Raw genomic sequence first — 13,868 nt, forward strand, 5'->3', positions numbered from 1 at the left:
GGCCGGGATGTCCTTGTCCCATCGCTGCTCTGTGGCGGGCTGGGTGCAGTGCACGTTGTCACGGTCACCAGGTGTGCAGTGTTTCCTCCGACACATTGGTGCGGCTGGCTTCTGGGTTTAGCAGGGCAGTGTGTCAACAAGCTGCTTATCAGGCTGTGTTTTGGAGGACGCACGGCTCTCGACCTTCGCTTCTCCCGAGACCGTACGGGAATTGGAGCGATGGGACAAGACTGTAACTATCAATTGGGAGAGAAAAAAAATGGTAAACAAAATGTAAATAAATAAATAGATTTCCTAAATCTGAATCTGGGCCGAGCGGAACAGACAAACATGTCCTTTGCTGTGAATTATTACTTTGGAAGATATCAGAGACACTTGTGGTCATTACAGAATAAAATAATGTTTAAGAAAGAAGACAAAATATCTCTGGTCCAGATAGGGCGGTGGCGGTCATGAAATGTAAAAAATGCAAAACAGGCTGCAGGTGTCACGGTAACTGATGGTTAATTAACATAAATGTGTTTAGCATCTCCAGGCTTCTTCTGGTTAATTAACCGGCGGGGACTGGGAGACTAGTCAGGATCTAGGGAAAGATGAACGGAGCAATGTACAAAGAGAGCCTTGATGAAAACTTGCTCCAGAGCACTCATGACCTCAGACTGGGGCGAAGGTTCACCTTCCAACAGGACAATGACCCTAAGCACACAGTCAAGTCAACGCAGGATTGGCTTCAGGGCAAGTCTCTGAATGTCCTTGAGTGGCCCAGCCAGAGCCCGGACTTGAACCCGATCGAACATCTCTGGAGAGACCTGAAAATAGCTGTGCAGCAACGCTCCCCAACCAACCTGACTGAGCTTGAGGATCTGCAGAGAAGAATGGGAGAAACTCCTCAAATACAGGTGTGCCAATGCTTGTAGCATCACACCCAAGAAGACTCGAGGCTGTAATCGCTGCCAAAGGTGCTTCAACAAAGTACTGAGTAAAGGGTCTGAACACTTATTTTTGCCAGAAAATGTAGAAACCTGTCTTTGCTTTGTGATTATAGGTTATTGTGTGTAATAACGGAAACATTGAATCCATTTAAAAAAGTTGGTAACGTAACAATGTGGAAAAAGTAATGGGGTCTGAATACTTTCCGAATGCACTGCATTTTCACCCATCAGACTATTCTCCATTTAACCTTGTCTTTACTAATATAAACTAATAAAATGAGTTCAGATTTAGAATGGCCCATTATCAAATGGCCAGGAACAGGGAAGAGAAAAATGGTCTCTCAAACTCTGTTCCTGCAGCTACCCAGTGCTTTTCACAATAAAAACACATTTCATGTAACTGTTGACAGGCCCTTCTCTCTGCATGCTGGAGAAAGGAATGAAGAAGAAGAGAGGAGGAGATGGAAACGTACGGTGGTGAGATAATTATCAAAATATAAAAATACCCAATTAGTAGACTATTGAAAATCAAATACAAATCCCCTTTAATTGTAGGAAAACTCTAAATGTGTTTAATTTAGGCTAGACCAATTCTGTACCAAAGATAACTTAAATCAGTATTTAAAAATAATAATAATTCTGCCGTGTGTAATATGCAGTGGTCTATGTATTGTGTAACAGCACAATTATTAATTTAATTCATGTTTTCTTTTTCCAGGCTTGGGCTCATATATAGGCCTACTGTATGCATAAGCCGTAATATGCAGACGGATGTTTTGAATTACTCCCAGACACAAAAACAAACAGGAAGTTTCTTTGAAGTTCAGAACTTCAGAAAAGCTTTTTTTTCTTTTTTTTTTGCCAATTAGTGACTGCAGAGAACAAATAACAAAAATAACTCGTACAGTATAAAACATCCCTTTAAGGTTTAGGTCTCTTCTCTATGGTTCTGTCAGATGGGCTTACTGGACCGGTACTGATGCCCACTGATCAGTGAGAAAACACTAAAAAAAGACTTACTTTGTGATGAGAAATAAAGGTATGGTTTTTAGAGAACGTTGGATTTTAAAAGGAGCTCTAGCCCCAGACTGTCTCCATCAAATCAATGTTAATAATAATTTAACGGAGCAGGACAGATTAGTAAATGGCATGTACCTGTTATAATCATACTGCTATTTAAAAATAAAATCCCAAGTTAGCAATATTCAGATTTATTTTACATTTAAAAAAAAAAGTGTAATTTACAATGTAGTTAAATATATCACATCATACAATAACATCTGGTAGTGTGTTACTAAAGACTGTAATACCCTGAGTGAACCTTAATAAATAAACGTACCTCATTCAGCTCCGTCTCTGTGTTCAGGAATTCAGTCACCCCACTGATTAGCTTAGAGGTCATGAAGGCCTCCGTACCTAAACATGGAGAGCAGAGGTTTTGTGAAGAAAGGCTTTTACAAACACTGTTGTTCTACCGGGCTTCGCTGAACACTGTCCCAAAGAGCTCTGGGGGAAGATCAACCATCACAAATGTCATTTTCAGTCACTTCTACAGTATCTGGAATCTAGATTGCATCAAGTATGTATCGCCTTGAAATCACAACACACTTTTAATGATACTCTACAAAAGTACAGTACTGTATGTGAATCTGTTTACAAATGGTTAAATAGATCCCAAATGGTCCAATAGATCCCATCCCAAATAGATCCCATAAACTAGAATGCAAAACAAGCACTGGAATTATTCAAACATAAAAGACATATAAGCAGAAATAATTTACTGTAAAATATATCTGACATACAATAATATCTACTTCATTGTCCATGTACATTTAAATTCATTTTGTGAAGTCAACCTACCATTACACAAACACAATACACTATAATACATCACTATGGAAACAACAGGAACACTATAATACATCACTATGGAAACACAGGAACACTATAATACATCACTATGGCAACAACAGGAACACTATAATATCACTATGAAACACAGGAACACTATAATATATCACTATAATATATATGGAAACAACAGGAACACTATAATACATCACTATGGAAACACAGGAACACTATAATATATCACTATGGAAACAACAGGAACACTATAATATATCACTATGGAAACACAGGAACACTATAATAATATATAATGGAAAACACAGTAACACTATAATATATCACTGTGGAAACACAGGAACACTATAATATATCACTATGGAAACACAGGAACACTATAATATATCACTATGGAAACAACAGGAACACTATAATATATCACTATGAAAACACAGGAACACTATAATACAACATGGAAACAACAGTAACACTATAATACATCACTATGGAAACACAGGAACACTATAATACATCACTATGGAAACAACAGTAACACTATAATACATCACTATGGAAACACAGGAATACTATAATACATCACTATGGCAACAACAGGAACACTTTAATACATTAATACATCACTATGGAAACACAGGAACACTATAATATATCACTATGGAAACTATAATATATCACTCTGGAAATACTAACACTTTAATACATCACTATGGAAACACAGGAACACTATAATACATCCCTATGGAAACACAGTAACACTATAATACATCACTATGGAAACAACAGTAACACTATAATACATCACTATGGAAACACAGGAATACTATAATACATCACTATGGAAACAACAGGAACACTTAATACATTACTATGGAAACAACAGGAACACTATAATACATCACTATGGAAACACAGGAATACTATAATACATCACTATGGAAAACAGGAATACTATAAATCACTATGGAAACACAGGAACACTATAATATATTTAATACATTACTATGGAAACAACAGAACACTATAATACATCACTATGGAAACAACAGGAACACTATAATATATCACTATGGAAACACAGGAATACTATAATGCATCACTATGGAAACAACAGGAATACTATAATGCATCACTATGGAAACAACAGGAACATTAATATATCACTATGGAAACACAGGAATACCATAAACACTACAGGAACATTATCACTCACACTGGAAACACAGGAACACTATAATACATCACTATGGCAACACAGGAACGTTAGTCCTGTCACACATAATACAATGTCTGAGGCCCTTGAATCTCTTACCGTGAATTCAAGATGTCACTTCTCCCTGAAGTAGCTCCAGGCTAAGTGTCTTCCATGCGGGTTCCTTCCCGCGTGGATGATGACATCCGATGACATCTTGATCTGGGACCAAATCTGAGCTCAGAGAAAGATTCAGCTGGCCTGGAGGATAAGAAGAAGAAGAAGAAGAAGGACTGTGAATAAAAGAGTGTATATTATTGTCCTCATACGAGGGCACTGTTTATTTAGGGAATCATCCTTACAATGGAACATCTGGTGTGAGTACAAAAGTACAATAAAAACATGGTCACCTCTTACTAAATTCAGAAGTTTAAAGTACTCTGTATGGGTAATGTAGTCCAGCAGTAATCTGACTGATACAGTCTCTGGGTAATGTAGTCCAGCAGTAATCTGACTGATAAAGTCTGTGAGTAATGTAGTCCAGCAGTAATCGACTGATAGAGTCTCTGGGTAATGTAGTCAGCAGTAATCTGACTGATACAGTCTTTGGGTAATGTAGTCCAGCAGTAATCTGACTGATAAATCTGTGGGTAATGTAGTCCATCAGTAATCTGACTGATAAAATCTTTGGGTAATGTATTCCAGCAGAAATCTGACTGATACAGTCTGTGGGTAATGTAGTCCAGCAGTAATCTGACTGATAAATCTGTGGGTAATGTAGTCCAGCAGTAATCTGACTGATAAATCTGTGGGTAATGTAGTCCAGCAGTAATCTGACTGATAAAGGCTTTGGGTAATGTAGTTCAGCAGTAATCTGATTGATAAAGTCTCTGGGTAATGTAGTCCAGCAGTAATCTGACTGATAAGTCTGTGGGTAATGTAGTCCAGCAGTAATCTGACTGATAAATCTGTGGGTAATGTAGTCCAGCAGTAATCTGACTGATAAAGTCTGTGGGTAATGTAGTCCAGCAGTAATCTGACTGATAAAGTCTCTGGGTAATGTAGTCCAGCAGTAATCTGATTGATAAAGTCTCTGGGTAATGTGGTCGGCAGTAATCTGACTGATAACGTCTTCCAGCAGTGAGGCTATAACATGGATAATGTATTTCATGTCAGCAGTCACAATAGACACAGTCTGAGCCCATAGAGCTGTCAACAGTCACAATAGACACAGTCAGACCATAGTATCAGCAGTCACAATAGACACAGTCAGACCATAGAGCTGTCAGCAGTCACAATAGACACAGTCAGGCCATAGAGCTGTCAGCAGTCACAATAGACACAGTCAGGCCATAGAGCTGTCAGCAGTCACAATAGACACAGTCAGACCATAGAGCTGTCAGCAGTCACAATAGACACAGTCAGGCCATAGAGCTGTCAGCAGTCACAATAGACACAGTCAGGCCATAGAGCTGTCAACAGTCACAATAGACACAGTCAGACCATAGAGCTGTCAGCAGTCACAATAGACACAGTCAGACCATAGAGCTGTCAGCAGTCACAATAGACACAGTCAGGCCATAGAGCTGTCAGCAGTCACAATAGACACAGTCAGACCATAGAGCTGTCAGCAGTCACAATAGACACAGTCAGGCCATAGAGCTGTCAGCAGTCACAATAGACACAGTCAGGCCATAGAGCTGTCAGCAGTCACAATAGACACAGTCAGGCCATAGAGCTGTCAGCAGTCACAATAGACACAGTCAGGCCATAGAGCTGTCAACAGTCACAATAGACACAGTCAGGCCATAGAGCTGTCAGCAGTCACAATAGACACAGTCACCATAGAGCTGTCCCACAGTCACAATAGACCAGTCAGACCATAGAGCTGTCAGCAGTCACAATAGACACAGTCAGACCATAGAGCTGTCAGCAGTCACAATAGACACAGTCAGACCATAGAGCTGTCAGCAGTCACAATAGACACAGTCAGGCCATAGAGCTGTCAGCAGTCACAATAGACACAGTCAGACCATAGAGCTGTCAGCAGTCACAATAGACACAGTCAGGCCATAGAGCTGTCAGCTGTCACAGTCACAATAGACACAGTCAGGCCATAGAGCTGTCAACAGTCACAATAGACACAGTCAGGCCATAGAGCTGTCAACAGTCACAATAGACACAGTCAGGCCATAGAGCTGTCAACAGTCACAATAGACACAGTCAGACCATAGAGCTGTCAACAGTCACAATAGACACAGTCAGGCCATAGAGCTGTCAGCAGTCACAATAGACACAGTCAGACCATAGAGCTGTCAGCAGTCACAATAGACACAGTCAGGCCATAGAGCTGTCAGCAGTCACAATAGACACAGTCAGACCATAGAGCTGTCAGCAGTCACAATAGACACAGTCAGGCCATAGAGCTGTCAGCAGTCACAATAGACACAGTCAGACCATAGAGCTGTCAGCAGTCACAATAGACACAGTCAGGCCAGTCAACAGTCCATAGAGCTGTCAGCTGTCAGCAGTCACAATAGACACAGTCAGACCATAGAGCTGTCAGCAGTCACAATAGACACAGTCAGACCATAGAGCTGTCAGCAGTCACAATAGACACAGTCAGACCATAGAGCTGTCAGCAGTCACAATAGACACAGTCAGGCCATAGAGCTGTCAGCAGTCACAATAGACACAGTCAGGCCATAGAGCTGTCAGCAGTCACAATAGACACAGTCAGCTGACAGTCACAATAGACACAGTCAGGCCAGAGCTGTCAGCAGTCACAATAGACACAGTCAGACCATAGAGCTGTCAGCAGTCACAATAGACACAGTCAGGCCATAGAGCTGTCAGCAGTCACAATAGACACAGTCAGACCATAGAGCTGTCAGCAGTCACAATAGACACAGTCAGGCCATAGAGCTGTCAGCAGTCACAATAGACACAGTCAGACCATAGAGCTGTCAGCAGTCACAATAGACACAGTCAGACCATAGAGCTGTCAGCAGTCACAATAGACACAGTCAGGACCATAGAGCTGTCAGCAGTCACAATAGACACAGTCAGGCCATAGAGCTGTCAGCAGTCACAATAGACACAGTCAGGCCATAGAGCTGTCAGCAGTCACAATAGACACAGTCAGGCCATAGAGCTGTCAGCAGTCACAATAGACACAGTCAGGCCATAGAGCTGTCAGCAGTCACAATAGACACAGTCAGGCCATAGAGCTGTCAGCAGTCACAATAGACACAGTCAGGCCATAGAGCTGTCAACAGTCACAATAGACACAGTCAGGCCATAGAGTCAGCAGTCACAATAGACACAGTCAGGCCATAGAGCTGTCAGCAGTCACAATAGACACAGTCAGACCATAGAGCTGTCAGCAGTCACAATAGACACAGTCAGACCATAGAGCTGTCAGCAGTCACAATAGACACAGTCAGACCATAGAGCTGTCAGTCACAGTCACAAGCTGTCAACAGTCACAATAGACACAGTCAGACCATAGAGCTGTCAGCAGTCACAATAGACACAGTCAGACCATAGAGCTGTCAGCAGTCACAATAGACACAGTCAGACCATAGAGCTGTCAGCAGTCACAATAGACACAGTCAGACCATAGAGCTGTCACAGTCACAATAGACACAGTCAGACCATAGAGCTGTCAGCAGTCACAATAGACACAGTCAGACCATAGAGCTGTCAACAGTCACAATAGACACAGTCAGGCCATAGAGCTGTCAGCAGTCACAATAGACACAGTCAGGCCATAGAGCTGTCAGCAGTCACAATAGACACAGTCAGACCATAGAGCTGTCAGCAGTCACAATAGACACAGTCAGGCCATAGAGCTGTCAGCAGTCACAATAGACACAGTCAGACCATAGAGCTGTCAGCAGTCACAATAGACACAGTCAGGCCATAGAGCTGTCAGCAGTCACAATAGACACAGTCAGACCATAGAGCTGTCAGCAGTCACAATAGACACAGTCAGGCCATAGAGCTGTCAGCAGTCACAATAGACACAGTCAGGCCATAGAGCTGTCAGCAGTCACAATAGACACAGTCAGACCATAGCTGAGCTGTCAGACCATAGAGTCAGCAGTCACAATAGACACAGTCAGACCATAGAGCTGTCAGCAGTCACAATGGACACAGTCAGACCATAGAGCTGTCAGCAGTCACAATAGACACAGTCAGACCATAGAGCTGTCAGCAGTCACAATAGACACAGTCAGGCCATAGAGCTGTCAGCAGTCACAATAGACACAGTCAGACCATAGAGCTGTCAGCAGTCACAATAGACACAGTCAGGCCATAGAGCTGTCAGCAGTCACAATAGACACAGTCAGACCATAGAGCTGTCAGCAGTCACAATAGACACAGTCAGACCATAGAGCTGTCAGCAGTCACAATAGACACAGTCAGACCATGGAGCTGTCAGAGCTGTCAGCAGTCACAATAGACACAGTCAGGCCATAGAGCTGTCAACAGTCACAATGGACACAGTCAGGCCATAGAGCTGTCAGCAGTCACAATAGACACAGTCAGGCCATAGAGCTGTCAGCAGTCACAATAGACACAGTCAGACCATAGAGCTGTCAGCAGTCACAATAGACACAGTCAGGCCATAGAGCTGTCAGCAGTCACAATAGACTCAGTCAGACCATAGAGCTGTCAGCAGTCACAATAGACACAGTCAGGCCATAGAGCTGTCAGCAGTCACAATAGACACAGTCAGGCCATCAGAGAGCTGTCAGCAGTCACAATAGACACAGTCAGGCCATAGAGCTGTCAGCAGTCACAATAGACACAGTCAGACCATAGAGCTGTCAGCAGTCACAATAGACACAGTCAGGCCATAGAGCTGTCAGCAGTCACAATAGACACAGTCAGGCCATAGAGCTGTCAGCAGTCACAATAGACACAGTCAGGCCATAGAGCTGTCAGCAGTCACAATAGACACAGTCAGGCCATAGAGCTGTCAGCAGTCACAATAGACACAGTCAGACCATAGAGCTGTCAGCAGTCACAATAGACACAGTCAGGCCATAGAGCTGTCAGCAGTCACAATAGACACAGTCAGGCCATAGAGCTGTCAGCAGTCACAATAGACTCAGTCAGGCCATAGAGCTGTCAGCAGTCACAATAGACACAGTCAGACCATAGAGCTGTCAGCAGTCACAATAGACACAGTCAGGCCATAGAGCTGTCAGCAGTCACAATAGACACAGTCAGACCATAGAGCTGTCAGCAGTCACAATAGACACAGTCAGGCCATAGAGCTGTCAGCAGTCACAATAGACACAGTCAGGCCATAGAGCTGTCAGCAGTCACAATAGACACAGTCAGGCCATAGAGCTGTCAGCAGTCACAATAGACACAGGCAGACCATAGAGCTGTCAGCAGTCACAATAGACACAGTCAGGCCATAGAGCTGTCAGCAGTCACAATAGACACAGTCAGACCATAGAGCTGTCAGCAGTCACAATAGACACAGTCAGACCATAGAGCTGTCAGCAGTCACAATAGACACAGTCAGGCCATAGAGCTGTCAGCAGTCACAATAGACACAGTCAGGCCATAGAGCTGTCAGCATCCAGTGGGAGAACAAGATTCCTGGCTGAGGTGCTTCTGTGAAGTCAAGTGATCCACTTCTGCTATTAAACTAGTAAATAAAGAAACACATTAAGACAGACTCAGTCTGAGGAGAACGTAGAAATAGAAACACATCAAGACAGACTCAGTCTGGAGGAGAACGTAGAAATAGAAACACATTAAGACAGACTCAGTCTGGAGGAGAACGATAGAAATAGAAACACATTAAGACAGACTTAGTCTGGAGGAGAACGTAGAAATAGAAACACATTAAGACAGACTCAGTCTGGAGGAGAATAGAAATAGAAACACATCAAGACAGACTCAGTCTTTAATAGAAATAGAAACACATCAGACAGACTCAGTCTGGAGGAGAAAGCATAGAAGCTCAAGACAGACTCAGTCTGGAGGAGAACAATAGAAACACATTATGCAGACTCAGTCTGGAGGAGAACGTAAAATAGAAACACATTAAGACAGGCAGTCAGGAGAATGATATTGAAACACATCAAGACAGACTCAGTCACGTAGAAATAGAAACACATTAAGACAGACTCAGTTTGAGAGCGAGGAAATAGAAACACATCAAGACAGACTCAGTCTGGAGGAGAAATAGAAATAGAAACACATTAAGACAGACTCAGTCTGGAGGAGAACGAAATAGAAACACATTAAGACAGACTTAGTCTCGTAGAAATAGAAACACATTAAGACAGACTCAGTCTGGAGGATAGAAATAGAAACACATTAAGACAGACTCAGTCTGGAGGAGAACGTAGAAATAGAAACACATTAAGACAGTTTCTGGAGGAGAACTAGAAATAGAAACCATTAAGACAGACTCAGTCTGGAGGAGAACGTAGAAATAGAAACACATCAAGACAGACTCAGTCTGGAGGAGAACGTAGAAATAGACCAGAGGCTTAGTCTGGAGGAGAACGTAGAAATAGAAACACATTAAGACAGACTCAGTCTGGAGGAGAACGTAGAAATAGAAACACATTAAGACAGACTTAGTCTGGAGGAGCAGTAGAAATAGAAACACATTAAGACAGACTCAGTCTGGAGGAGAACGTAGAAATAGAAACACATCAAGACAGACTCAGTCTGGAGGAGAACAGAAATAGAAACAATCTAGACAGACTTAGTCTGGAGAGAACGTAGAAATAGAAACACTTAAGACAGACTCAGTCTGAGGGAGAACAGAAATAGAAAACACAGACAGACGTCTGGAGGAGAACGTAGAAATAGAAATCCACATTAAGACAGACTCAGTCTTGAGGAGAAACGTAGACATAGAAACACATCAAGACAGTCAGTCTGGAGGAGAATAGAAAATAGAAACACATTAAGACAGACTCAGTCTGGAGGAGAACGGAAATACATCAAGACAGATCAGTCTGGAGGAGAACGTAGAAATAGGACACATTAAGACAGACTCAGTCTGGAGTGAGCTAAATAGAAACACATTAAGACAGACTTAGTCTGGAGGAGAAAGTAGAAATAGAAACACATTAAGACAGACTCAGTCTTAGAAATAGAAACACATTAAGACAGACTCAGTCTAGAGGGAGAACCTAGAAATAGAAACGCATTAAGACAGACGCGGTCTAGAGGAGAACGTAGAAATAGAAACACATTAAGACAGACTCAGTCTGGAGGAGAACGTAGAAATAGAAACACATTAAGACAGACTCAGTCTGGGGAGGCGTAGAAATAGAAACACATTAAGACAGACTCAGTCTGGAGGAGAATGTTTTAAATTCAATGACCAAAAATACACTTTTAATACCATGTCTGCCTCAGAAAGCATGAAGCTGATGAGACCGTATCAAATCTAGATATAGCCGGTTATGCAAATGAGGCGAAAATGTCAAGCAGGCAACAGAATGTTTACAGAAAAAGACAGCGCCACGGTATATCCGTTTCCAATTTGCATTATACATGCAGGGAGGTAACAGGACGTTGGTTCCTGGACTCACACTTCTTTTGTTCTTTCCAGATGTTTGATATATATATATATATGTATATATATCTTTCCAGATGTTTATATAGATGGGACTATATATATCCTGTTTCTCTTCACCAGACTCTGTGCTCTTGAACTGATAGGACGATGTAGTTTTATACCTCGACCCGGGCTTATGCAACAGACTTCTAAAACACCAAGACGTTTGTTTAGAGGAAGAGCAATTGCCTCCCGTAGTCAAATGGCTCCTGTGAGAGCTCCAGTCCTCTTAATCAATCTAATGCTTTAGTGAACAGATACAGATGTAAAAACCCACACAGCCACGTCTTCCGTGTAGAATCCACCTCGTGTCGGACCTCTTTTGATGAGTGATCTGTATTCTATTGTGATTCACATTCACCGGATACTCAGTCATCATTCTACATTTACATGGACCTTTCAGTCACTAGTGAGTGCATACAATTTAGTCAGTTTTCAGTTTCCCGCCTTCATCCGTCTTTTGGAGATGGGACTCCTGTATCCGTCTTTCCAGCTGTTTGGGAGATGGGACTCCTGTACCCGTTTTTCCAGATGTTTGGGAGACGGGACTCCTGTATCCGTCTTTCCAGATGTTTGGGAGATGGGACTCCTGTATCCGTCTTTCCAGATGTTTGGGAGATGGGTCTCCTACCCGTCTTTCCAGATGTTTGGGAGATGGGACTCCTGTATCCGTTTTTCCAGATGTTTGGGAGACGGGACTCCTGTATCTGTCTTTCCAGATGTTTGGGAGATGGGACTCCTGTATCCGTCTTTTCCAGATGTTTGGGAGATGGGACTCCTGTATCCGTCTTTCCAGATGTTTGGGGAGACGGGACTCCTGTACCCGTCTATCAGATGTTTGGGAGGCGGGACTCCTGTATCCGTCTTTCCAGATGTTTGGGAGATGTGACTCCTGTACGCCAGGTAAGGGTTTGGGAGATGGGACTCCTGTACGCCTGGTCAGCTGTTTGGGAGACGGGACTCCTGTACCCGCCTGGTAAGGCTTTTTGGGAGATGGGACTCCTGTATCCACCTGGTCAGCTGTTTGGGAGACGGGTCTCCTGTACCCGCCCTGATCAGCTGTTTGGGAGACAGGTCTCCTGTATCCACCTGGTCAGCTGTTTGGGAGGCGGGTCTCCTGTACCCGCCTGATCAGCTGTTTGGGAGCGGGTCTCCTGTACCCACCTGATCAGCTGTTTGGGAGACGGGTCTCCTGTACCCGCCTGGTCAGCTGTTTGGGAGACGGGTCTCCTGTACCCGCCTGGTCAGCTGTTTGGGAGACGGGTCTCCTGTACCCGCCTGGTCAGCTGTTTGGGAGACGGGTCTCTGTACCCGCCCTGATCAGCTGTTTGGGAGATGGGTCTCCTGTACCCGCCTGGTCAGCTGTTTGGGAAGACGGGTCTCCTGTACCCGCCTGGTCAGCTGTTTGAGAGACGGGTCTCCTGTACCCACCTGGTCAGCTGTTTGGGAGACGGGTCTCCTGTACCCGTCTGATCAGCTGTTTGGAGACGGGTCTCCTGTACCCGCCTGGTCAGCTGTTTGGGAGATGGGTCTCCTGTATCCAATTATCATTCTTCTCTGTTTCCTGATCGCACAGCTATGATGTGTAAATAACAGAACACCCTGTGGAGATGGAACATTAAGTTCCTGTTAGTTTCTCTAAGTTTCCAAACACTGATTTTTGAGCACATGTTGCAACACCATCCACAAATCCCCAGCAGCTCACACACCGCTACAGCATAACTTATTTCCCCTTTCCGACCCAACCGACCAAACCAGACGACAGAAAATAAAATGGCCCCTCACACACAGGAAATTATTTCGTCTTTCTGAGTCTTCTGGGAATGTAAAAGGTCGTCGCCGGAGCTGTGTTGAGATCACCTCGTTTTAGAGCAGGCTGAACGTGGTCTATCAGGGAAGGCAGGGTTTATGCAACGCTGAGATCACCTCGTTTAGAGCAGGCTGAGCAGGTCTATCAGGAAGGCAGGGTTTATGCAGTGCTGAGATCACCTCGTTTTAGAGCAGGCTGAACATGGTCCTATCAGGGAAGGCAGGGTTTATGCAGCGCTGAGATCACCTCGTTTAGAGCAGGCTGAACGTGGTCTATCAGGGAAGGCAGGGTTTATGCAGCGCTGAGATCACCTCGTTTTAGAGCAGGCTGAACGTGGTCTATCAGGGAAGGCAGGGTTTATGCAGGCGCTGAGATCACCTCGTTTTAGAGCAGGCTGAAGCCGTGGTCTATCAGGAAGGCAGGGTTTATGCAGTGCTGAGATCACCTCGTTTTAGAGCA

General features: G+C 43.7%; 1 pseudogene; it reads right to left on the reverse strand.

The window, feature by feature from the left end:
• Positions 1-2,253: 2,253 nt before the first annotated feature.
• The window catches only part of LOC127928255 (thyrotropin-releasing hormone-degrading ectoenzyme-like), a 196,328-nt pseudogene continuing 184,713 nt past the window's right edge, over positions 2,254-13,868 (reverse strand).

The sequence above is a fragment of the Oncorhynchus keta genome, unplaced genomic scaffold (assembly GCF_023373465.1).
Source record: "Oncorhynchus keta strain PuntledgeMale-10-30-2019 unplaced genomic scaffold, Oket_V2 Un_scaffold_2522_pilon_pilon, whole genome shotgun sequence".
NCBI lineage: Eukaryota > Metazoa > Chordata > Actinopteri > Salmoniformes > Salmonidae > Oncorhynchus > Oncorhynchus keta.